The sequence below is a fragment of the Falco peregrinus genome, chromosome 7, assembly GCF_023634155.1.
Source record: "Falco peregrinus isolate bFalPer1 chromosome 7, bFalPer1.pri, whole genome shotgun sequence".
In the NCBI taxonomy this organism is placed as follows: Eukaryota; Metazoa; Chordata; class Aves; order Falconiformes; family Falconidae; genus Falco; species Falco peregrinus.
The window spans coordinates 87575338-87599552 of record NC_073727.1 but is presented as its reverse complement, the minus strand read 5'-3'; the positions used below and the strand labels follow the sequence as shown (position 1 = coordinate 87599552).

Genomic DNA, 24215 nt, shown 5'->3' with positions numbered 1-24215 from the left:
TGATGAGCTTTTGTATCAAGTGGCAGGACTGACTACTAGTAAGAATATGAAACAAGGGATCAGGAAACAAGAATCCTTCTCTCTACCTCTGGAAATCAGAGAGTTTGTGACATTTCAGAGAAAGATTGTGATGCTTACTTCATTTATGTTATAAAGAATTTGAAGAGGTTTCACTTCAAACTAGATCTTGTCCAGTGTAATGTCCAAAGTAATTAGCGATAATCCTCATAGTTACTTTGAGAGGCATGAAATAAGACCCTACATGGATGCACAGCAAGTTTTACAGAAACATGCACACATAGCTAGCAGTGCCTTACACTCTTTTTCTTATTCTTCTGTACAGAAAGAATCCATTCTGCTATTTCATCTTCACTCTGTTATCAATTATAAATATTTTACAGCTCAAACACAAGATCAGTCAACCGAGGGGTTTAGTAAATGTGTTGTTTATACAGTTATTTGTTAAAATGAGCTTCGTTGCATTACAGAATGTTAAGACAAATTGTTGTGCCCTTTAGATTCATTATAGATGACAAAATACTAAATAAATCTTAAATAGTATTCACCTTTCATCACATAGGAACATAAATGGTTAGATCTTATCAACAGGGGAGTCTTTAATCTTCTTCCTTTATTAACCACAGAAAAAAATGATTGTTGTTTCCCCTGCCTTTCTCTAAAAAGTCTGATAATCCTTGTTGGGGGGTTAAAGCAGTTCTTCTTTCAAGTAAAGAGCAAATCAATCTCTAGTGAAGGAAAGCCTAACTAGTTTCGCTGACTCTGGCCTGCCAGGTACTATCTCACAGAGAGACATTAGTTAAGCGTCAAAGGCAAAGCCAGCTTTTTATAAGGGTACTTTATTGTACACAAGCAAGGAGTGTATTACCTTATCATCTGGTCTTGTAACTTCCTGCTTCATTGTGCTGCTGAAAAAAAAAAAAAAAAAAGAAAAAAAAAAAAAGACTTAGGACATAAATGTCATCTTCTGTGTCATTAACCCAGAATCTATTAGAATTTTATTAGAAAATAAGTACTAAGACAGTACAGCTACGTTTCCTCCCTTATGCTGTGCTAAATTGCTTGTAAAAGTGATATATTATGATTCTTACACTGCATCCACTGCAAAATATGGAAGAGAAGCCCACATACTGTGTAGATTAAACAGTAAAGTTAAATTGGCAATGAAGCAACGAACATCTCCCTAAATCTCCAAGCAGGTTCTACAAATCTCCCTTTTGTAGAATACCAATAAATAAATAAATAGTTTCCATCTAGGACTAAGCAAATTATACTAGTAAGCTTCCTTGTGGATAGACCCAGGTCACAAGCTATTAACCTTTCTTTTAGAGACCAGATTTTAATGAATAACTACTAAAAAGAAAGTGCTGCTGTATTTCTCTGCTTGGGGCAGGCAGCTCCTTCATTATTAAAAGTCAGAAAATTCTTCAGAAATAAAATACATTTCTGAGCCAAGAATTTAGAGGCTATGAAATGTTATTAAGGTTTGTGCAAAAGAGAAAAGGTCTCAGTTCATTTGGGTTTTTAAAAAACACATATTGGAAAGCAGAAGTCAGGAGGGATTCAAATTATTCCTGTGTAACTGGTCCGCACAAGGTTAAATAAAGAGGTCAGTTATGCATGGACTTCAGGCTGCCTCCTTGGGGGTCAGTTTTACCCAGAACACAGCACATGAAGAAACTGCAAAGGGTAGATCCAAAAAGCCAAAGCAGTGCATTGGCAAGTAGCGGGCTTAAGCCTCTCTTGGGAGCCCTTTGCTCATAGGTAAACTTGGCAGTGTTGAATTTTCTGAATTAGTGAAGGGAACACCTCTAATTCTTGTAAGATGAAATCAAACCAAAGTCCTGCCCTTCAAGACAACTGCCATGAGTCCCAGGCTTCACCTCCACAGCAACCCGCAGAGGTCCGGAGCAGTTCCCAGACACAGCTAGCAAGTCTCTCCCCTCCACCTTGAAATTATCCCATTCTCCCAGCAGGACCCAGGTAGCCTCTGCAAAGAGCCTGTTTCCAATTCTCCCGCTCCCGCGGCTGTGGATGGTGATGATAGTCCATGAAGCTTTCAATCTGCACAAAAGAGCACCGGGAGAAATTAAAGCTCTTCAGGCTGGAACTGCTGCTGCAGAATATAATCGACCCATCCAACACCAGCAGCTGTTTTTCAGCCTTTGGAGATTTGAGTGCGTGTAGTGGGACACAGGTTCCAGAAATGAAAACAGCCTGCAGGTGGGAGCTGAACCAGCACGTTTTCAATCCAGTCTTAGTTCAATTTAACCTGGGACTAAAATCCTTCCAGTTTGGGTCCCAGTTCAAGCCCATAACAGGTCACGATCAGGTCCAGCAACCCCTCAAAGCATTTAACGCTAAAAAATGGTGCATTTAAAAATGGGAATGGGCACGTGACAAAGCAAAACTTCAGTGTGTAGCTCAGCCAGAGGGACAGTCCCTGCTCCCCCAGCAGCACAGGCACCCTTTGCACTTACAGCACAGCACCACAGGGTCCTTGTACTCCTCACATCTGGCTTGAGAAGATGGAGAGAAACTGTGATGCCATGCAGGTGTTGCTTTGCTATGGAAGTTGAGCAAAGAAAGGAAAAAATAGCCCCTCTGCTATACGCTTACATCCCAGATGTACAGTAATTCATACACACCTACAGAGTGATGTACCTCACAGAACTGCAAAGGTCCAAAACACATATAAAGGACTCTGCTGCAAAAAAATGCATTTCTCCCTATTTTAACAGAAGGGATAAAAAAAAATAATATATGGCTAGGTGAGCACAAAAAGTACCTGAATTGATAAGAACCTACTAGCATCTGCCAAGCAGCACAGCCTTGTATATTGTGGTGCAGAAATGAGGGCTTCTCCTGCCCACACTGGGGAAATCCAGAGAGATTTGGGGAGAGTCAGAGGATGGGTAGGAGCTGTATGTAGGCTATATGTGATGTGACCTTTTATACCCTACAAGGTACAAACAGCCCCCCTGCTCAATAGCTCCCCAGCAGAGATGTCAGTTTATGGCCAGTTCAGTATTTTGAAGTGGTAACTATTTGCTGGTTCAGTCCCAGACAGGCATGATGATTTCAAAGTGATAGCTCAGTATCTGCCCCAGGAAAGAACAAGGCTTTGAACTAGTTACCTGCTCAGAATTAGTGCTAGGTTTACCTACCTGCTTTTGAAGAAATCAGGGAGTAAAATACCCACATGTATGGAAAGTGAGATCCATTTTGCTTCACAGCTAATAAATCATACCAGATTCTCTTTGTCCAGAGACAGAAAAAATAACTGGAACTTCAAAGGTACTGGCATTGCTGTCATTGTCAGAAAGGATGTTTGTAAGCATGCTTCATCAAAGGACATTTCATCTCTGCATATGCACCCTTCACATTCTGCTGCCAAAGCAATGTCAGGCTGGGTCATATGCCTTCAAGGAAACTTTAACTTGGGCACCTTTCTTCAAAAGACATTAAAAATGATTTACATTTTTCCTCCCTAAATCAGCATTTTTGGTATCATTTGTGTCAATGCCTCATTCTTCACCTCTATTCTGGCCCACCTTTCCCCTCCCTTGTGCGCTCCTGAATACCTTTTGCACGCCAAGAAACTCGTTGATGAATGCAAAGTTTGTTCAGTTTAAGAGAGGAAACCATATTATACAGCCTTTTATGTAACCTACACTAAAAATCTATCTAGCATTGGCTTAAATCTTTCATGAATCAGAGTATTTTTTCTGAATAGTATACTTCCTTTACAAATGGTACATACCCCAAACTTGGACTTCAGCCATTTTTTTCTGATTATATTTTGTACTCATATTATGCAATTTATGCCAAGATGACAGAAAGTGACACACCGTGACCTCTATCCTGCCAGGAGGAGGCTGGGACTTGATGCAGAGTTTTGGAATTTGAACAAGCACTCAGGTACCGCGGTGATTATTTCACATTGATTACTGTTCTTTACTGCTGATACTGTTTTCCCTGATGGGCTAATTTTTTCCCATCCATGTGCCTCTTCCATCAAGGTAAATTATTAAACAATTCGTTTAGTTTGTTTGAGGGCTGTTGGTTTGTTTTGGGGTTTTTTTCCCCTTTCCCAGAAACACATTTAATTTAACATACATTAAACTGTGCAGCAGAAATCACAGTGCAATTTCAGGACAAATTATGCAGGGAACAGGCAAGAACTGCACATGATTCATATCACACAGAACCTGATAATAAGTTATTATTCCTCACTCTCAGAGGGGCAAGCTGAGCCAAGAGAAGTGATTGCCGAGATATTCCAATGCTTCTGGAGGCACAATGGTGTGAGTGTTTCCAATATGGCTCAGCACACTGTCTTCACTTACATTTAATGCCACTGCCAAGCACAAAACACGAGGGCACTAAAGTCCTTTCGGTTGTTGATGACTCACACTCTTTAAATACGTCACATGCCCGGACAAATCCACCTTCCCATAGAAGGCACCAAAGGGCATTAGAGGAAGCAGATGTTCCTAGCCAACCTGACCATGACTGCAAAGTGACCCTCATCTATTTTGGATTTATCAAAGGCTCCTGTTCCTGCCAATGAGACTTGGGGCAGGCAATTCAAAGAGGTCAGTATATAACAACCAGTTGTCTGAGCCAACTGAGGAGGAAGATACTGCCTCCAGGGGAGCTGGGCTGTTCCTGAGGGAAAAGGAGCCCACAGGAGCTGAGGGCAGTATCTTCTCCTACCAAGGTGCTGACCCACCACATCAGAAAAGAGGCATCCCAGTAAGTATGACAGATACCAACCAGCTGGTGACCATCAGACAAGGTGAACGAGTCAGACCTGTGGACCATTCAGGAAGACCTTTGTGAACAGTGGGAGGCAGGGATGGGGACATGACTGCAGCATAGGGTCCCTCCAGAAAGACCCATCAGGAAGCCAAGACAGAAGGAAACAGAGCAGCCCCCGACACGTCTCAGCCAGGATTGGGAACCTGTGCTGAAATGGGACTCCTTGTCCATAGGCAGGGGATGCATGGGTGGTGACGGCAACAGAGGCATTTCGGTGCCCTCACAGCCCTGGCAGAGTCCTTGCCCTTTCAAAGGGCAGTGAATACCAAGGTTAGCCAGCCAGCTTCCAGGATGCTTTCTTAGTGTACATACAGCAGAACACAGGTAATCATAATCACCTGGAGGGTAGCACCTTCAGCCAACCATGTGTCACATCATACCAAATGACACCCCAGATAGTAACCACAGCTTCGAGAACAGAGATTCAAGCAAAGAAAATTCACTCAGTCTTTGCAATTTTATTCCAACAAAATCCCTGAACCCCAGAAGTTAGCTATACAGCACTTTACCATAGACAACCCATAGCCCACTTGCTAAGAAAAGATGCCAGAACTCCAGTCACATAAGTACTAATAACGTCAAAATGGCAACATGGACTACAGAGGAGGTTGTACTCCCAGATACGTAAAGCTCCTGGTGGGTTACTGAGTACATATTAATTACATATTGAAACAAGGTTAGTAATGAATAAAACTAGCTGATTAAGGAGTATTGTAGCCATTTATTGGAAACATGGACTGTGTCAAGCCCCTTAATGTAATCATAAATGCAATAATTTCTGTAGCTATAAGAGAGCAATTGGAGCAGATGACTGCACCAAAAAGACTCTCCTTATGGAGTGCTCAGGCACTGAGAACTGCTCAGCCAACAGTCCTTTTCTGCTTGGGTGCTATTTCCAAGTGCTTTATATTTTGCTGTCAGAGACTTCCACAATCAAAGCCTAGAGTTAAGATGATGGTGTCTGTTCCACATCAGGTACATGCCTAAAGGTAACTTCCAATCCTTATATTAGGCACATTCTTTTTCAAAATTTATTCCTCCTCTAGTTTACCCAATATTCACCAGAAACACCTCCAGGTTATGAGTAGAGAAGAAAATGCTTTGGTATCTCACATCTCCTGTTGCCTTTGAGTGTTTTATAATACCATGGTACCTCACAACTCTGCTGTAAACAGGGGCAGCTTCCGACAAAGGCAAAATCAGCTATAAACTTGGGCAACAGACTTCTCAAAAGTGCAAATTTCCACTGAAATCAGGGGTTGATGCTGTTGCTGCAGAGGAAGGGTGGGGGGCTGCCTGGGGTAGGCAACTCCACAGCATCAATTGCTCCCCAGTCTCAGGTCTGTCTCCTGCTTCCGCGCCCTGCCTTCCCCATCCCCTCTGCAGAAGCTGCCTGTCCTCCCAGGGGGCAAATCCTGCTGTTGCTGACACTGCCCAGAAGACTGGAGTGGGTTCTTTGAGCGACAGGCAAGAACTGCTACACTGAGCTTGGTGGAAATCTGCTGATGCAAAAGCGGTCTTTAGTGAAACTGTGTTGCATGCCGCTGTAACCCCAGTAATAACTGACTTGGCAAATTTCTTTTCCAGACAATCTAGCTCAAAAATGGCAAACAGACTCTCTTTCTGTATCGTTTACCTGCTAGGGAGTGGGGAATAAATGAAGCATGCACACGCATGTGTACAGCTTCTGTGTATTGGGAAAGTTACCTGTCCTTCACTTTCTCATTTATTAAACTCTTATTTTGACAGGTTCCTGCACACATGCTTGGACAATTTTTAGAAGCATCATCAATCTAACTGCAGTTGAGTTGCTCTCTCACCCCCCTGTTCAGATGGTGACTGAACAGTTTCTTTTAATAAATGAGTGATATGGCTGGGTGTTATCAACCTACTGTAACATTTAATAGATATTCATAACATATATTAATCATGAGCAAGTTTACAAAGGATTCAGTCCTGCAAGGTGCACAGAACAAGGTTGAGATTTTTGTCCTCCCAGGTACTGCATTACAAATGCCAGGTCTTCCTCCTGGACAATAAAAAAGTGAATGCAGCTTTCTGAAGCTACGCATGTGCTATACAGTCAGTTTGTTCCACCAGTACCCTGTTCTTTGTGGGCCGAAATATTTTTGTTTTAAAAGCTGAACTACAAAAAGAAGCCCTCCACCAAATCTATCCCACGTACAGAAGTCTGTCCTTAAACAGAACTTCCTTAATTTTCTTTGGCTGCTTTGAATCAGAGAGATGCTGCTTAGCATATAAACACCCATACAAAAAAAACCAAAAACGTTGGCATTCCTTTCCAGATGCAGAAGTCAGAAAAACTTTGTGAATTAAAAATTAACCAAGTATATAAGAACAATAACACAGCTTCCTAAAATCTAGCAACCTAATAAAGTGAAATATGGAATTAAAATTAAGATTAATAGGAACCTACTAGAATGAATTTCAGTTTTATTTTGAAAGTATGTGGCTCTTGTTCATCATTTATGTGAAATTATCAAATCTAACCTCATTACTGCTGTTTCTTCCCTAGCACATCAAATATAAAGCATGTACACAGCAAAGAACACAGTGTTCTCACAAGCACAGCACACCCTTCTTGACGTCTTCCCACAAAAGCAAACACTAAAGAAAACACTCCACTATGCAAATGTTTGAATACAAAGTACCACAGAGCATATCAAATAAGTTAGTTTCTACCACGCTATTAAAATTATTAGGCCAATCCTTTATTACGGGATTTTAACAATAAAGTTCAAATTCCTAACATATAATAGAAGGGAAAGGAAATAGGAATGTTTGATCCTAAGGTTATATTGCTTTTTTTTTTTTCTTTTCAGAACAGGAAGGTGGCACAGCTGAAATACACATCATTGTGTTCACTAAATACACACCAATTTGTCTGGTCTGTTTACAGACTTAGTCATGCCCTGCCTGGTGTTCAGTCACTTCTTAACATCAGGTAGCGACATTAGATATTTCATGAAAGATTACAAAAGATGCCACCCAAATTCTATACAACACAGGACATGATGTTCCTTTCACCCCACCAGCATCTCAGTTCTGTAGTTCATTTTTCAGTACCACCTGCAGCTTTGTAGCCTGGGTCTGGTAATCTGCTTCTTCCCTTTCAAACTGAAGTGGTTACAGGTCCCGTATCTCCATAGATTATATTGTTCAACAAGCCTTTTATTTCCTCTTTTCCTGAGAGGGAAGTCTTGACTAGCAAGCAGCTTCTTCATAAGCAGTACTGAAATTCATGGGGCTAAATGTCAGAAAACCTAAGTGGTTTTCCTGTCACTTCATTCTCCTGAACATTTCATCAAGAATTTAAACAGGATAAAAAATACATACTTTCTCTTACATCACCAGAGTTAGTGAAAAATCACTGGAAACCAGTACAATTGGTGGTGGTGTTTGGTGGTGGTTTCTTTTGGTGTTTTTTTTTTCTCCAGAAAGCAGAAAATTGAACCTAAAAGTAGGTACAGGCTTAGGAATGGGATACTTGGGCAGCTGAAGATGGGTACACTATGGCCCCTGACCAGTACGAAGAATAATATTCAAAACTATCCTCTTTGCTTCTTCTGTATTTATACTTTGGGCTCATTTGTTTGTAATGCTCTATGCTGTATTTTTTTCTTCTGTAGCCCATGATGAAATGTCATACTAGATGATACTGTAAACTTGCAGAATGTTTAACAGCCATGAAAAAGCTATTCTTCACCCTCTTCTGGCTTCTATACATTAATGTCTCCTTGTCTCCTTCAACATAATCTAGGTTATCTTCAGGGTTCTTTACCTCTGGACATGCTTTCAAATCTCGTTATGCAAATCCAGGATATGACACAGGAAAAAATAATATATTCAAGTTATTGAATGAGAAATCTGAACTTTTTCAGGAAGGAGTTAGATAAGCAGTAATAGAAATTAGAACTGTTAACTGAGAATCAATTTTCAGCTGTCAGTTTAACAAACAATAATAGAAGTTTTTTAATCAGTTCAGTTGGCTACCTGATGTTTCCTTCAACAAGAGGTATTCTTCAAATGACAGGTTCTTGGGAGAAGAGATGACAAAAACCCATATACGCGAACAGAATGCCTGCAACAGCCTGCTAACAACAGCCCCCTGTAAGATCCCAGCTCTGATGCCCTGCAAGGGGGTCAAGCAGCAAGTGGAAGGTGTCCAGTGCTACGTGAGAAGAGGAAATGGGGGAAGTATAGTTGTAGTGAGCATAAAAAAGCAGATGGTGCCAGTAGGCTGTAGGATTGTTGATTTTGGTTTGTAATTACAACTGGCAATCATTTTGAACCACTGCTGCTTTTTTTAATTATTCAGCTTTGATTGCAATTACAAGCCAAAATCAACAATTCTAATAGCAGAGCTCTGAGTCTTCTGATGAAACAGAAAAACTCCCAAGTGTTTGCAACCTGACCTTACAACCCTGAAATTTAACAGGAAAACTTATTAACAAGAAAACCTTTTGGATCATAGGTTGAGTGCCAATGTATTCATAGCCTACAGCTGTAAGAGTAAGAAGGTTACAGTGAGGACAGTTGAAGTTTTCTTTTGGAAGCTGAACTACAGTGAGCAAAGGCAACACCAAAGTGGGAACCCAATTTCATGCACCATTTTGCTGTACAGCCTAGTTTAAGGCAACTGGGTATCTCAAGATGAACCAAAGCTTGAGGTTTTCCAAAACAGTGAGCATTTTTTAAAAGAGTATGGCTGACTTCTGACTCATTGAAAACTGTCTCATATATGCATTATAATTCATCAGACTTGTTAAGCATTTGCAAGTAGGGCAAGAGTATTTTGAAATCTACCTGCTAGGTTCATCAAGCATCCCGTGCTTATGCAGGACACAAAAAGCCCATTTTGAGCTTGTAAGAAGCGATCACAAACACACATTTGAGCACCTAAGTGGAAATCAAGTCCATTTAAACTTTTTCTGCTAAACAGTATGTGTTTCACATCACAGTCACTCTTGAGAATGAACCTCATCTTGAAAGGAAACCAAAAACAGTCTCAGCAAAAAGTTACAGAAAATCAGAGTGGAAGTGACCTCAATAGTACATCTAACCCTTCTCCCCACTGAACTATACCAAAGCCATGCCTGACAGAGGAGTTCCTCAGGTGGAGATCCCACAGCCTTTCATAGCTTGTGCTACGGTTTTCCTGTCTTTGCTCTTATTACGTTATTTCTAACTTTCAACGTGAATCCTCATTGCTCTAATTAAAGCCTCCTATTTCTTGCTCTGTCAATAGAACATGAAGGGAACAGTTTCCTCCCTCCTTTAGGTTGTGCAAAGACTGTTATATTTCCCACTAATATTCTCCTTTCTTAATTTAACCATCCCAATTTCTTAAGCCTTTCTTCATAAATCACATTTTCTTCTCCTATAATTACTGTTTTCAGCAATCTCTCCAGTTGAGCCACTCGTTTCTCAAAAGCTAGCACCCAAAACCAGGCATATTCCAAACAAACCTTTACCAAAACTTAACAGAGTGGGAGATGATTTTGCATACCCTACAAGTAACACCCCTGTGTAACTATCCTATTAACTCACAACAAAATTACATTTTTAATCCTGTTCAGTATGTGATTCACTGTGATGGGAGAGCCACCCGAACCTCTTATTCTCCAATGAGGAGAATACTCAACTCTCCAACCTCTTATTCTCTCTGTGTATTGATGCAAGAAGATTATTCCTGTCCAAGCCTAATATCTTGAAATTCTTCTTGTTGAACTGCATTGTGCTGCCTCAGACTGCATCTTCAACTTGTCAAACTCTTTCTGAAGTCTAATCCTGTCCTCCAGTACGCTCCTTAAATGTTGGTATCATCTGAAAGTTCATGAAAATACTGAAAGGTGAGAGTGAGCTTTTGATAACTGCTTTCTAAATACAGTTTTCCAAACAGCATCACACTAGTCTTACGATAATTAAACTTAGTAAGTGCTTTCTTAGCTAGTTTATAAAATGTCATGAAAGATAATACCAGAATTTATCAGGAGAAAGCAGCATGTCATTGCCTGTTTCTTCCCTATCCATAAGGGCAGTTATTATTTAGTTCCAAAAAGCAATTAGATGACTGACATAATTTGTTCTTGGCGAATCCATAATGGCTATTAACTCATTTCCTTATTGTCTTCCAGGTGTTTAAAAATACTTTGAATATTTGTGCCAATATTATTCCAGAAATCAAAGGTAAGCAGATGACTATGATTTTTAGTTCCCCATGTCACCCTTTTTCAAAGGCAGACACCATGGTCTCTTTTCCAGCCTTCTGGAAGCCTATGCATCTTCCAAGAATTATCCAAGATAACCACTAATAGCTCTAAGGTTGCTTCTGCCAGGCTTCACATTACAGTGAATTTCTTGAGACATGTAACCTGTTTTCTTCCCGAAAACATCCAAAAGGTAAATATTCTCCGACTGGGCTGTCTCCTTCCTTATTATTTTCTTCTGAGGTTAGCTTTGTTATATTTATGAGCACAGCTGACCAGTGAAGACTGACACAAAAAAAGCCACTGAACATATCAACCATCTCAACCTCATTTTTTGGCAGCCTATTTTATTATTCTTTTAATAGTGAATCCACTTTTTTCTCCTTGTCCTTTCTCTTGCTTCTAACATACTTACGGGAAGTTTTTTTGCTAGCCTTTCTGTCCCTTGCTACTTTAACGTGGTGATTATTGAGAATGTGATAACTCAAGCAGTAATTCGAACAGCTGGTGTTAGAAGTACGAGCTATATTGTGGTACTTTCAAGTGCAGTTCTGGTCAGCTGGAGTGAGCAGCTCCACAGCAGTCTGCCTTGCAGCAAACACTGGCATTAGGGGCGTGTAGTGGAGCTGGTGGTTGTAAATGTTCACAGGTGGAATGAGAGTGCCAAGAAGAGGCGCCATCAAAGAGGTCGGAAGAGCAGACAGCACCCTAATGTATGCTACAGCATCATTTCCCTCCTTCTCGTCTTGCTGGGCACACTGGAGGTCAAATGTAAGGCTGAAAAGTGGGATAATGATGCATATTCAGTGGGCTTGGTGCACCCTGTGGTACCTACCTGCAGCTGCCCTCGCTGTGGCTGGCGGTGAATGCAGGCACTGTTAGCCTGCTTCTGCCCTAAGCCCCAGGCACATCGAGAGGTGGACTGACTGGCTCCATCTCTCTCCGCTTGCCTGTCAGTTCCTCTGTCTGTAAATAATGGAAAACCTCTCTCCACCATGCCTCCCCCTTCCTCTGAGCAATGCAATTGGAGCTGTGTCAGGGCAGCTACTTTTTTCTTTGCTCTGATTGCACAATAATGAAAGGATGGGAAACAAAGACTAGCAACTTTTGAGATTAATCTCCCTTCTGTTCTCAGCTGTCAGACTTACTTATTTTTTCCTTTTTTCAGCTAAATCAGGTCATTATACTACAAATCTTTACTCTGAATGAAAGATTAAACTCAGGTATTTTATTTTCATCAGGGCATAATATTCAGCACAGAATAATTGGCTACAGTTTCATCTGGATATTTGTATGGGGCCTCCTATCAAATTCCACTAAACCCTTACTGACCCTTTCCGTTTTGTTGAATTCCTTAGGATCTTACTACAGTAGAGTCCTGGCAAAGAGAATTTTGCACTCAATTATACCTATCTTCACATCTGAGATGTCATGTTTTCATGAAGCCTTTTTAAACAATCAAGAGAATTAAAAGGTCTTCAGGGCTGCATTGTAATAAAAATAGTAATAGAAAAGAAAAAAATGCATAACCTAAGTGTTTGTCCTTGACATAGTATTTTTCCTACAATGAGAATACAAAAAGAGGAGAGGAAAAAAAGCAGGAAATAAGAAAAGGTTTTCAGACTACATTTAACTGCTTCAAAGCCAACAGTAAAAGTACCACAGTTAAACCAGAAGATGTTAAATCAAAAAGGCATAAGGTCATCAAAACCAAGGCTCATTGAGTCAGTGTATTTGGATAGATGTCACTTCCACTTTTCTGTACAAAGAGTGCTATATTGTGTAAAGACAGCAAAGCTCACGTTGCCATAAAATTAAAAACAAAAACTATTCAGTCTGTTGTGGTGGTGTTATGAGAAGTAGGCAGGTTTCTCGTACATGAATAGACTCTCTGTTGTGACTGTTGGATCTACCTTGATTTTTCTTACTTCACCGATTACTGTCTTTTAAAAAAAAGGCACTATCACAGAGGGAACGTGTCTTCTCAACCAAGAAAAACTGGCTTAACGCCACTTCTGCTCTACCAGAGATTGACTCAACAGCAGCTTTGGGTTTTATTTTAAACAGAGACAAAGCATGACAAAAGCATGGGGCATAACAGCTCAACATGGGCTTCTGCTAAAGCACAGGTGGTCTTTGCTGTTGCAACAAATCGGAACATTTCTAGACCTAGTGTGTCTGTTCATGTTAGCTTTGTTTTCTCTTAAAAAAAAATATCAATTTAGAAGTAAAAGCCTACTACAAAATTCTCCTTCAGAGGTAATAAAAGGCAATGGGGCTAGCTGATGTTTGGAGCCCTTGAAAAGTTATGTTTCATATTAAGGTCAAAAAAAGTTTATGAAACATTTTGGGTTATTTCTCTCAGAAGTATCATTTCCATGATATAAAGGTCATTGAAGGAGTTCATATCTGACTAGATCCTACACAGACTATTTTGTTGATTCCTTTGCTCTCTTATGAACGGGTAGCATTTCAGTCATGTTTTTAGCATATGCAGTGCAAAGGTGGGTTTAGTCCTTGTGCTGTATGACACAGGCAGTCCATTAACTTTGGGCAGGAAAGCCCTAATGAGAATTGCCAGAAATACTCCTTGGATCAGCAGCTGCACTAATGAGTTTGAAAGGTACAAGGCAAACAGTGCCCTCTGAATGTGGAAATCTACAACTCAACTCTTCCTCAGGTTACTTGTGTCTTCTCTGATTGATCACATTTTTTCAAATTTCTCCTTCACTTGAGCTTTGAGTTTTGTCTTGCATGTATCACAGCTGGGAAACAAAACAGCACAAGGAACATACAAATAAAGAGGAAACAGAACAAGTTCCGTGTCCCGGTGACAGGAACAGAAAAGTGCTGCTGGCGGGGGTTGGAGATTAAACCATGGCACCTTGAAGTCATTGCACATGTAGGACCAGGGAAAAGCCTTTCACACAGGCCACCAGCATGCGTGATTCTAAAAAGCCAGATCACAATTTATGAACCATAGGAATAAGTAAGGAAATCAGGACAGGTAAAAATTATTTGCAAATGTGACTCAGAAATGACTTGATCTTCCAGAAATTTTGAATTGCACACCTCTGTATTTACTCACTGAAGAGGTATGAAAGACAGACCTCTTTTCCTATACAGCACCAGGGGTAAGGAAGACACTTTTCCTGGGCAGAGAGGTGAGGAAAGGAAAAAGGGGTGGAGAGTTCTTATTGACTGGCTGCAGCTCAGCTGGAGCACAGAGAGGAGTAAGAGAGGGTGATCACCAGGAAGAACCATCCCAGCACCCATGCGTGACACCAAAAGCCTGCCCTGTCACATTATCTGCATAAAAGGACTTCACCGAAGGGAACAGGAGTTCCCATGGACGTACAGAGGATCTGTTGTGCAGGTTGGCTCACTAGATTTTACTCTGCCATACCAGATGCGCTCAAAACAGAGTGCACATTTTGCCCAAATTAATCCACCTTGAGCACATTATGTGCAGCTGCCTGTTCCACATAAATTGACAATCTCAAAGTGTCAGCACCACTCATTAGCCCACGCCAAACTAATTTTTCCAACTGGGTGGGCTCCGATTTAAATCTTACCCTACTAGCATGGGTCTCTGCACCATCAGCCTGAACTTCCACTCTTGGTGAATGGAGGAGGCACACCTTATCTGCCCTTACACTCTTAAATGTCAAATTTCAACATTTTTTAGAAATGCACAAGACTCTGGCTTTTTCAGAAGGATTGCTCTGCAAAGTAACTGGAAGCCAGTTTAGGAGCCAGTGGTGCTATTTGCAGAGGTGGATTGTAATCCTTCTTGCTACAGCTGCTATGTCCACTGCCAGGATTGCCACTGAAAAACTCCTGTGGCTTGTCAAAACAAGTAACTCACTAGCTCATTTAAGTATACAGATCTGAAAACTACGGCAGTTCAGAGTTGTTAATGTGCAATTCACTAAGCACTGTCACAGAAGTGGCAAAGTCTGAAAGAGGTCTGAAGGCAGCAAAGCCTCACCCATTTCAGTTGACTCTCACACCCCAAGCCCCATTTTCAAAGCAGTTTTGGCACCTGCAGGGGCCTGTGACTTGAGCCCAGAGGTCCTTACTCATTTGTGAAAATTGCCCTCACCTTCTGTATCGCCCCGTGCCCTGAAGCCAAAAAGTGCTCACAGAAGATGGTTGGTTCTTCACCTGTTTCACTGGTAAGTGCAAGGAGGCATCTGCAGACAAAAGAAAAAAGTTAAGAGGAATACTAACCGATATATAATTAATATTATTTTTTTTAAGTGAACAAGTTTCTCTCCCTTTCTTCTAATTGATTTAAACTGAAGGCAAGAAAAGGACAACAAACTTGATCTGGGATATCTAGTAAGGAGAAGTCATTCCCTGACGTTGTCCAACAGGCTCCTTCATGGGAAGTTAAGTACATCTCTTATGCTAAGAGACCCCCATTCTACGTATATCAAAAAGATACAAAAGTATCTTTAACAATCTTGCCCCTAAGCCTCAGTTTCTTACCTGTAAAATTACAATTACAATTACAGTAGTTTCTTACTTCATGAGGACCTTGTAACGTGTAATAGTTTAACATTTGGAGTTGTAGATATTATACACTGATGAGGGCTTGTATACTTATCAAGAGACATCAGATGTCTAAGTAGGTAAGGGGAGCCAGACACAAATTTATGCTGCCTGATACTCTCAGCCACACAAGCTGCTCTGAACCTGAGCAAAAAAACCTGTGTTTAGAGCAAGAGCAGGCTGGCCTACTTTCATCCTATAGGCATGCCCAGGGACAGTCCTGACACAGGTTTCAACACAGGTTCAGTTTCAAACGTACCCTGGAGAGCAGCGGATTGTAGTGAAGTTACCAAACAGCCCAGCAAGCTCCTGAAGTCCTTCAGAGGTCTGTGGGGTTTGTCAACCTAACTTGCTTGCCTTTGAACATCTCAGGCAGGCAGGCAAACACTACACCACTATCAGAAATGCTGAATCAAATCAAAACACTACTGAAAACTTCATAAAAGTCAGCGAGGAAATCCTTCTTCTTCTGTCACAGCACTCCCCAAACTAGCCAGCTGTAACAAGGTCTTTTACAATCTCATACCAGCACACTCTTCATGCCAGTCCCTCTGCTGCCTTCTCCTAGTCTCTCCTCATCCAGGGCACGCTCTCTCTGCTTCTCTCTCTTCTGTGGCTGCCCAACCACTTCACAGAACCAGCCACAGCTGCACCTTGTCTACATCGGCCAACCCACCGCCCCTGAAGCCAGCCCACAGTTGTATATTATCAATGATAATTAACCCAGCTTCATTCCACTACATTCTTCTGTTTGTTATTGATGGCTGCAAGATAACCTTTACGTATAGCGCCCTGGGGACTTACGCAATACAATGTAGTGGCACTGATGAGGAGGATTATTTATTGTGTATACAGTTGCTTAAAGATGTAAGGCACTGCGTAAATACTCTGGAAAGTATCATTCCATGAAAAAGCTCTCAATTACGCATCAAAATACTAAAATACTTCCTGCATCAAAGTTATTCTGGACTTACCCTTCACATCACAAGCTACATTTGCAATGGTCAGAAGGTCTGACTGTATTCACTATTTCACAGCAGCTGATATGCAGGCCATGTAAGAACATCATAGTTTCTTCCTGGTATTCATATAGTACCAATAATCCGCAAGGCATATTGATAATGGTCTTCACACATCTAGAAAATAAAAGCACCAAGGAAGCTGCAGGCTTATTTGACAGAATTTCAAAATAATTTTCAGAAACTATGTTAATGAATCATGGAACTTGCATTCAGAAGTGATAAAATGGTCCGGTATGGTAAGGACTGCATGAGCAACAATAACCTGGTCATTTTGTGTAAGTACATTAAAATACAGCATGTAATTAAGAGGCTGTGTATGAGCTCAGAAAATTCTTAAGTAATAAAAGACACAGTTGTGTCCATAATGTCAGAAATAAATGTAAAAGAAACTGCATGTACACAAGAGGCAGGTCAGACAGCACAGAACAGAGTGCAAAACCTCTGGTGATCATCTTCAGCTCTTTTGCTCTTTCATTATTGTCACAGACACACCAAGTAAATATATTTATTATGAGATAGCTTCCACCACATGCTGCTCTCAGTGAGTAGCTCCTCACTTAAACTAAAATCAGCAATATTGACTTAGTGATCAGTCAGACATACCAATTAGTCATATGGCCTATAACAAAACAATTCACACCAGCAGCCACTCACACTGGAGGGAACTGATGTTTGCCCCATGAGCCCTTTTGGCTTGTGTTCTGTGCATTACACTTCTATTAAAACTTGGGGGGGGGCATTTTTTTATGTCTACTGAATATGGATTCTTGTATATTTGAAGCCTGTTATACCAAATGCAACTGAAATCACTCTCCGTTGTGCTGCTTTATTTTCTAGGCTCCAGGTTCCAGGGTCTAACTTTTCCCAGAGGAAAGGTGGCAATGAATCAATAACCCCTAATCAATAGAGCAGTGTCCTGGTTTCAGCTGGGATGGAGTTAATTATCTTCTCAGGAGCTGGTGCGGTGCTGTGTTTTGGCTTTGATGTGGGACTTGTCAGTCCCTCAGGCCTTGCTAGCAAAAAGGCTGGGGGGGCACAAGGGATTGGGAGGGGACACAGGCAGGACAGCTGGCCTGAGCTAGCGAAGGAGGTATTCCATACCATGGGGCGTCATTCCTGGTATATAAACTGGGGGGCTGGCCGGGGCGGGCAGGTCATTGCTCGGGGACCGGGCATGGGTCAGCAGGCGGTGAGCAGTTGCGCTGTGCACCACGTGTTCCCTGCTGCCTCTCCCTCTGGATGCCATTTTTCCCTTCCCCTTTTCATGATAACTGTTATTGTCATCATTGGTACTATTGCTCTTTCATTTGTATTCTATTTGAATTATTAAATTGTTCTTATCTCAACCCTCGAGTTTTACATTCCTTTCTGATTCTCCTCCCCACCCCTCTGGGTGAGGGGGGAGTGAGCGAGTGGCTGCGTGGTACGTAATTACCAGCCAGGGTTAAACCACAACAAGCGGGAAAGACATCTCCAGAGGTTTATTTTAAACACCTACTACAGGGTAAAATAAATGTTTCTCAGGAGGCACCCATCCCTCTGTGCCTCTGTGTCCACCACAGAGCTGGTGTCTCAGACCAGGCACCTGACTTCTGGTGATGAACATCAGGGAAGCTGAGTGCCACCATCATTGGGCTCAACTGAACTTAGTTGTTCTTAGAGTTAGTTAGAGTTGTACTTAGCCCATAACCTATTACCAGGACATTGTTTGGGAAACTAAATGTTTGGGAAATTGAAATGCTTTCTTTCTGAAGACAGTTATCTAATTATTATTTTTGTTAAGGGGGGAGGGGAGGGAGAGAAAGAATATCTTTATCTTGTGGGAGACACAGGAACAGAACAAAGGGCCTTTTTGGCTTTTACTGCAGTTGCAGAAAGCAATCCTCAGTGATATAACTCATCAAAAAGATTTTGTATGCTAAAGAAGATTTTCTGTGAAATTCTTCTGGGCAAATTCATCTGGGGTGCATTAAGACAAATCCAGTTATACTGATCTATTACTTCTGTCTGAGAACTTCGTTTTCTTCAATTTAAAAACAATGCAAGGGAGTAGGAAAATGTTTAAGCAATGAGACATGACATTCTATACCATGCTGTACTGTTGATTAATGTGTATCCCGGGTGGAGAGGGAGTAAGACAAGTGCCTACACCATATGCGGTGAGCGCATTAATCAATATTAATGTGTATTAACAGGTACAGAGAGAGGGTACTGAAGAAGAGCTGGGTTTGGAGCCCAGTCCTGCTGTGATGGCAATGCGGGACTGAGTCCTGTTGACACAAGGAATTGGCCTGACCTCTGAGGCTGTGACCTTAGAAAAGCACGTGCATTTGATGAACTCACTGCCACAGGATGTTGCTGATGCTAAAAGCTTTACATGGATTCAAGGAGAGGCACAGCAAGTTCACAGATCAGAAATAATTTCAGGCTGTAAATTCAAAGAAGCATCTCTAGGTCAGGAAGTCTTTCAGCTGCAAATGATTGGAAGCAGGGAGAGTACCCAGGGAAGTATCATGTATCGTGCACCCTGGGTTTATACTCTTTCCTGGACATCTCCTTTTGGCAGCCACCAGGGGCAGGACAGAGAGCTAGAGTGCCATGTGGTACCACCCCATTCAGTGTTCTTATAGTCTGGTTTTTTATGTCCTAAACTTACAACATATGACTAGTCCACTTTAAGTCTATGCAAGTTGTACAACACTCAAGAGTGGAACAGTATATGCAGCTATATATATATAACTCCATTGATAAACTGAACCGCGTCCAGACTTTTAGGTAGCTGGCTCAGTGTGAAGACCAGCAGGCATTCGGCACGATCTTCCACCACAGAGACCACCAAGTACCCACTGCTGGTGACACAGCAGCTCTCATTTCCAAGCTCTGGCACAGCACAGTGGCTTGAGAGCTACTGTCTGCCTGAAGGTGAGAAACCAGCCAAGAGACATAACTCAGTGCAGTACAAAGCACTTTAGGAACCCCGCATCACCGCTGCTCCAGATGCAGGAGAGAGGTGGGATCCCCCCTTGGCATGAGGCAGCAGCTCTTGCTCTCCGCTAAATTCAGAAGCATCCCTGTTTTCTACTCTGCAGGGCAGAGACCGTGTAATGCAACTGCCATATTAGGGAAGCAAAGAAAAAAAAAAAATAACACATTGCCTATTGGAGTGTATTAATGTGCCCCACAGCAGTCTCATTACGACTGTTAAACATTTACCCAAGATACTGAAATAAATGTCTTTTTTATTCATGGCCTCCCCTCCAGCCTCTCTGTTACTTCCAGACCCTCCGTACCAGCACAGGAACCAGGCTGGTTCAATAGTCCCGACAGCCAAAGAATGCTGTCAACTGCCTACTTTCAAATTAAATCGAGCTTCTCTAATGTTTCTAATTTAATGTATTAATGCACACAACAAAAGCAAAGCTTTTGGTTTGGCTTTTCTTTCATTCATATGGTCCTGTGTTTCAAAACATTTTTTGAGTGCCTGAGGTGGCTTTTAAATTATACTTTCAACTGATAAGTAAATGAAGAGATTTGAATACTGATCATTTTCCAGCACCATGATTTTGAATCTAAAGAAACTATTATTTTAAAGATGACTGGCTAAAGGTGGAAGTACTCTAAAAACTGGACGTGTCAGTAAAACATCTCAGCTGTGTTTCGTCCTTTCTCTCCATTTTAGATAACACGAGGGACCATCTGTAACTTACATCACGCTATTAGAACCTGGCCCTGTGCAGATCAATAAAGACGACATGACTTTGCTCCACACTCCAGTCCAAAGCCTTGGCTACTCACTAGACAGCCTGTAATTTCAGCAAGGAAAGAGAATGCCTGCAGGTGTTGAATTAACGCACCATGAAAGTAGAACTCTGCTGTGTTGCGATGGAGTTAAAATCAGGCTTCTCCGGTATTGTTGACAGTATTCAGCTCCCAGTGCATTTCTGACTTTGGATACATAGGCTACCTAGTAATTTTGCCACATCTTGAAAATAGAGCAGGGGAAAAACTCCATTTAGATTCTTACAGCCATAGGTAATATTTACCATTTGCTAACAGATGGTTTTGTTGTGAATGGAGCCTGCTTCTTCAGTCCCACAACACAGAAATTTTCTTCTGCATCACTAAAACTATTAGAAAGGAACTCAATAACAAAAAAGTCACAGATTTCTAAGAAAAATAATTTAAATTCTGATTTTAACCAAAAATATAATCAATAAAAGTCAAACTAGAAAAAAACTGTATTTTGAAAGAAAAACGGTTTAATTACAAACATTTTAATTTTTTTAATTAGAGCTGAAACAATGTACTCCGTAATTGCAATGCCATTATCCCATTGACTTTGGATGAGAAAACTGATATAGGCAGTGAAGAAAACCCATCACCCAGGCAGCTGCTTTTTAAGCAGACACCTGCTCAGCTATGCCTCTGTGGGTCACATCTAGTTGCCGTTCCATATGTGTGACATTTCTGAGGCCAGCTTGTGGCTTTATCTCCCAGTATCTCAGTAAAGCTGTGAAAATTTAGATTTCTGACGAAGGCCATGCTGACACCTGTCTCCACTCCCAACCTGTACCACTGAGTCACCCCACGGGGAGGAACAGGCAAGCCTTCATTGTACTGAGGTGGAGGTGAAGACGTCTGCTCAATATTTTCCATACAGCTGCTCTGTTCCCTGGAGCAAGTTTGCAAGCCCTGAATAGAGCTAGTCGTCAAGGTGAGGTGATGTAGGCAGTTGCCTCAGGCAGCAGGCTGCCAGGGTGGAAATCAGCCATGGCTGTCACTGCAGCTGGAAATGTGCAGGGCAGCAGCTACTTCTGGGTGGGAGAATGAGGGGGCCACATTGAAGCAGGGCCACTACAAGCACTAGATCAGCTTTCCCCACCTATGGGCAAATACCCAGCACCAGAGATTACGCAGTTTTCCTAAGTAACCTTCTCCAGTGCTGCACTTACAACAGCAAAAGCTTTTTCCTAATGACAAACCTGAATGTGGTCTCTGGCTGTTGCCCTATGTCAAATGATCTGCCACCACCTGAAGCACTGCAGCTGTGTCATCTTTGTGACTGGCCTTCGAGTTGTTCTAGGTACAACCTCACTGGCATGGACTGGGGGAGAGAAATTCCTCAGTCTACTGGCCATGCTCCTCCTAACGTACCCCAACACGCATGTGCCTCCTTTTTGAAGAGGGTGCACTGCCAGCTCCTGCTCAGTTTGGCATCCACCTGGTCCTTTCAGCAGAGTTACAACTCAGGCAGGCAGTTCGCAGTGTTTTTGGTGTGTGAGTTCATTTTAGGCAAGGATAAAAAAAAATACCCAAAGCACTAGACATCCATAGAAGTTCAAAAGTAATGCGTTCAGTTCCCATTATCCCCTTTTTTTCCCCCCTTCTGTACTCACACTGCCCCATGTTGTTATTAATATCAGCTGTTGGAACTGCCAGTACAAGAGCATCCACAGATACTTTTGAAAACAGGCTTAAAATCATGACTTTCCCAAATGTAATTGGGACAACTGCTACTAGCTTGTTCAATAGTTATGTGTGTCCATATAGCCAGAGCATATTATGGTGAGAACATATGTATGGGGCAGAGAAAGGAGTCTCCAGTATATTTCACTGCTACGTTCACACAATCAAGCAGTGTGGCTCAGTAAAGGTGGATTAGCTATGTCTAATAGTTAGGGCTGAGGACTCACTATACACTTTACAAGAATTTCAGGGTATTTTATTTCTGGTTAGCTCTAGTCTATTCCTATGGACTTGATCAGCCACAAACAGTGAATTAGGTGCAAGCTGGGACCACGTCTTTCAGTTTACTTTCATGTACTCCAAGGCAGCTCTACATGTGAACCCAAGTATTGTAAACTGGAAAGATTAAGATTTGTGTTTCAGAGGTGCTGTCCTGATTTGAACTACAATGCTAATGCAACAGTACCAGTAGAGTTTCTTCTCTGGGCACTTCCTGACCCTACTCTTGTCTCCCAATAGCATATAACCTGCCTCATTCAGAGACCCTGAGAAATCAACACATCCCTGTGATTACAAGCGAATGTCAGGTGTTCAGTACCATTTTTCTTTATCTCATACCTTCAGTTCAAGAATCATTATTATTTCCTTCTCTGCCTCATGTCTTTCATCGCATCATCTTTTATGGCGTGTACTAGCGCAAGCCTACATCCTTCCTGAAGCATTTGAAGGTTGCTGAGTTTATTTACATCCAGCAGCACATTAATACTTTCCACTACAGCACGTTAATACTTTCCATTATGCAACATGAGCTCTTAGCTATTCCTTGGACATTAATTTAGTTGAATATGATAGTCAGAACTCTCTGACGTTGTTAAAGTTAATGATCTGATACTTCACAAGACAAGAGACATTTCAAATCAAATTGATCGTATTAATAGTTTTATTGAGCAACATTAGCAGAAGTATGTTGTTCCACAATGTCCCTCAAGCAAAGCCTTTATTGGCACATTAATGGTGACAGAATGTCCAAATCCAAAGTAAGAGGCACTTTTTATTTATATAACACAATTACAGATAGCCTAAAATTCCAGATCAGAAACTGACAACCATACGGCTGTTCGAAAGCCCTATCTGCTGTTGAAATGTATGGATAACTGCTGCATGCAAATCACTACACTTTATTGACAGGTTCTCTGTGTTTCCAGCTGCCTGTGCCAGGGAAGAGGAATATCTGGTGGAAGGGCAATGAATGAATTTTCTCCTAAGGTACTGAAGTATCTGGGAGTCCATTTGATGCTAGGAAGAGGGGAAGGTAGCCAGCATCTTGAAAAATAAGACTTTTCCTGAGCGGTAAGATAGTACAACATTTCAGGTCTATGTGATGCATGCTGAAGAGAACTTGGTGAGGAAGGCAAGTGGGAAGAGAGCTGGGAAGAGCAGATTATACCTGAGTAAGTCAGAATAGGCCAGTTTCACAGGCATGATTTAAAGCTGCTGAGAATCATTCACACTGTACTTACTACCTCAGTCTACTGGACCTAAAAGGACTTATTCAAGCCAAAGATTTTCTCAGCCACAGGAATGCCGCACTGGCCCTCACACATATGATCAGAGGAGCAGTTTTTCACATAGATCACAGGCCAAATTCATCAAACTTTTCTTCTCCCAATGGCCATGTCATTTAGGTCAAGCTGTATTCCAAGTATCATTAAAACAGTGCAGAATTCTCAATTTTTAAAACTTTCTCTATGTCAGATTGCCAAGCGGTTTTTCCAACACACTCTCTTTAACACGGCATATCTATATGAACAACTATAATTGATCAACTTTATGCCACATACCTCGGAGCACATGCGATAGGATTATCTGACACAGTTTAAGGTGTTTTGACGAAGAAAGAGTGGCTTCTGCTACATTACTTTGAGCATCCAAACTGAAAGCTGAAGAGAGCACAGTTCAACAAAATCTTCCATCTCCATCCTTCCTTCCCATTGGGTGTATTTGCCTAGCATGGCACATCCAGAGAAGAAAACTGTTACCCTAAATAACAGGGGACATACATGATACAATATAATAACAAGTTCAGCCTGCAAAGTGC

The 24215-nt window shown here is 41.5% G+C and overlaps 1 long non-coding RNA gene across 2 annotated transcripts in view; it reads right to left on the bottom strand.

The window, feature by feature from the left end:
• Nucleotides 1-24215, bottom strand: part of LOC114012017 (uncharacterized) — a 100053-nt gene that overhangs the window by 35729 nt on the left and 40109 nt on the right. For both annotated transcript variants that reach the window (XR_008748166.1, XR_008748167.1), the window contains 3 exons: nucleotides 16604-16765; nucleotides 15178-15268; nucleotides 887-926 (listed from right to left, as the gene is read on the bottom strand). This is a non-coding gene — a long non-coding RNA (uncharacterized LOC114012017). The remainder of the gene's footprint in view (nucleotides 1-886; nucleotides 927-15177; nucleotides 15269-16603; nucleotides 16766-24215) is intronic.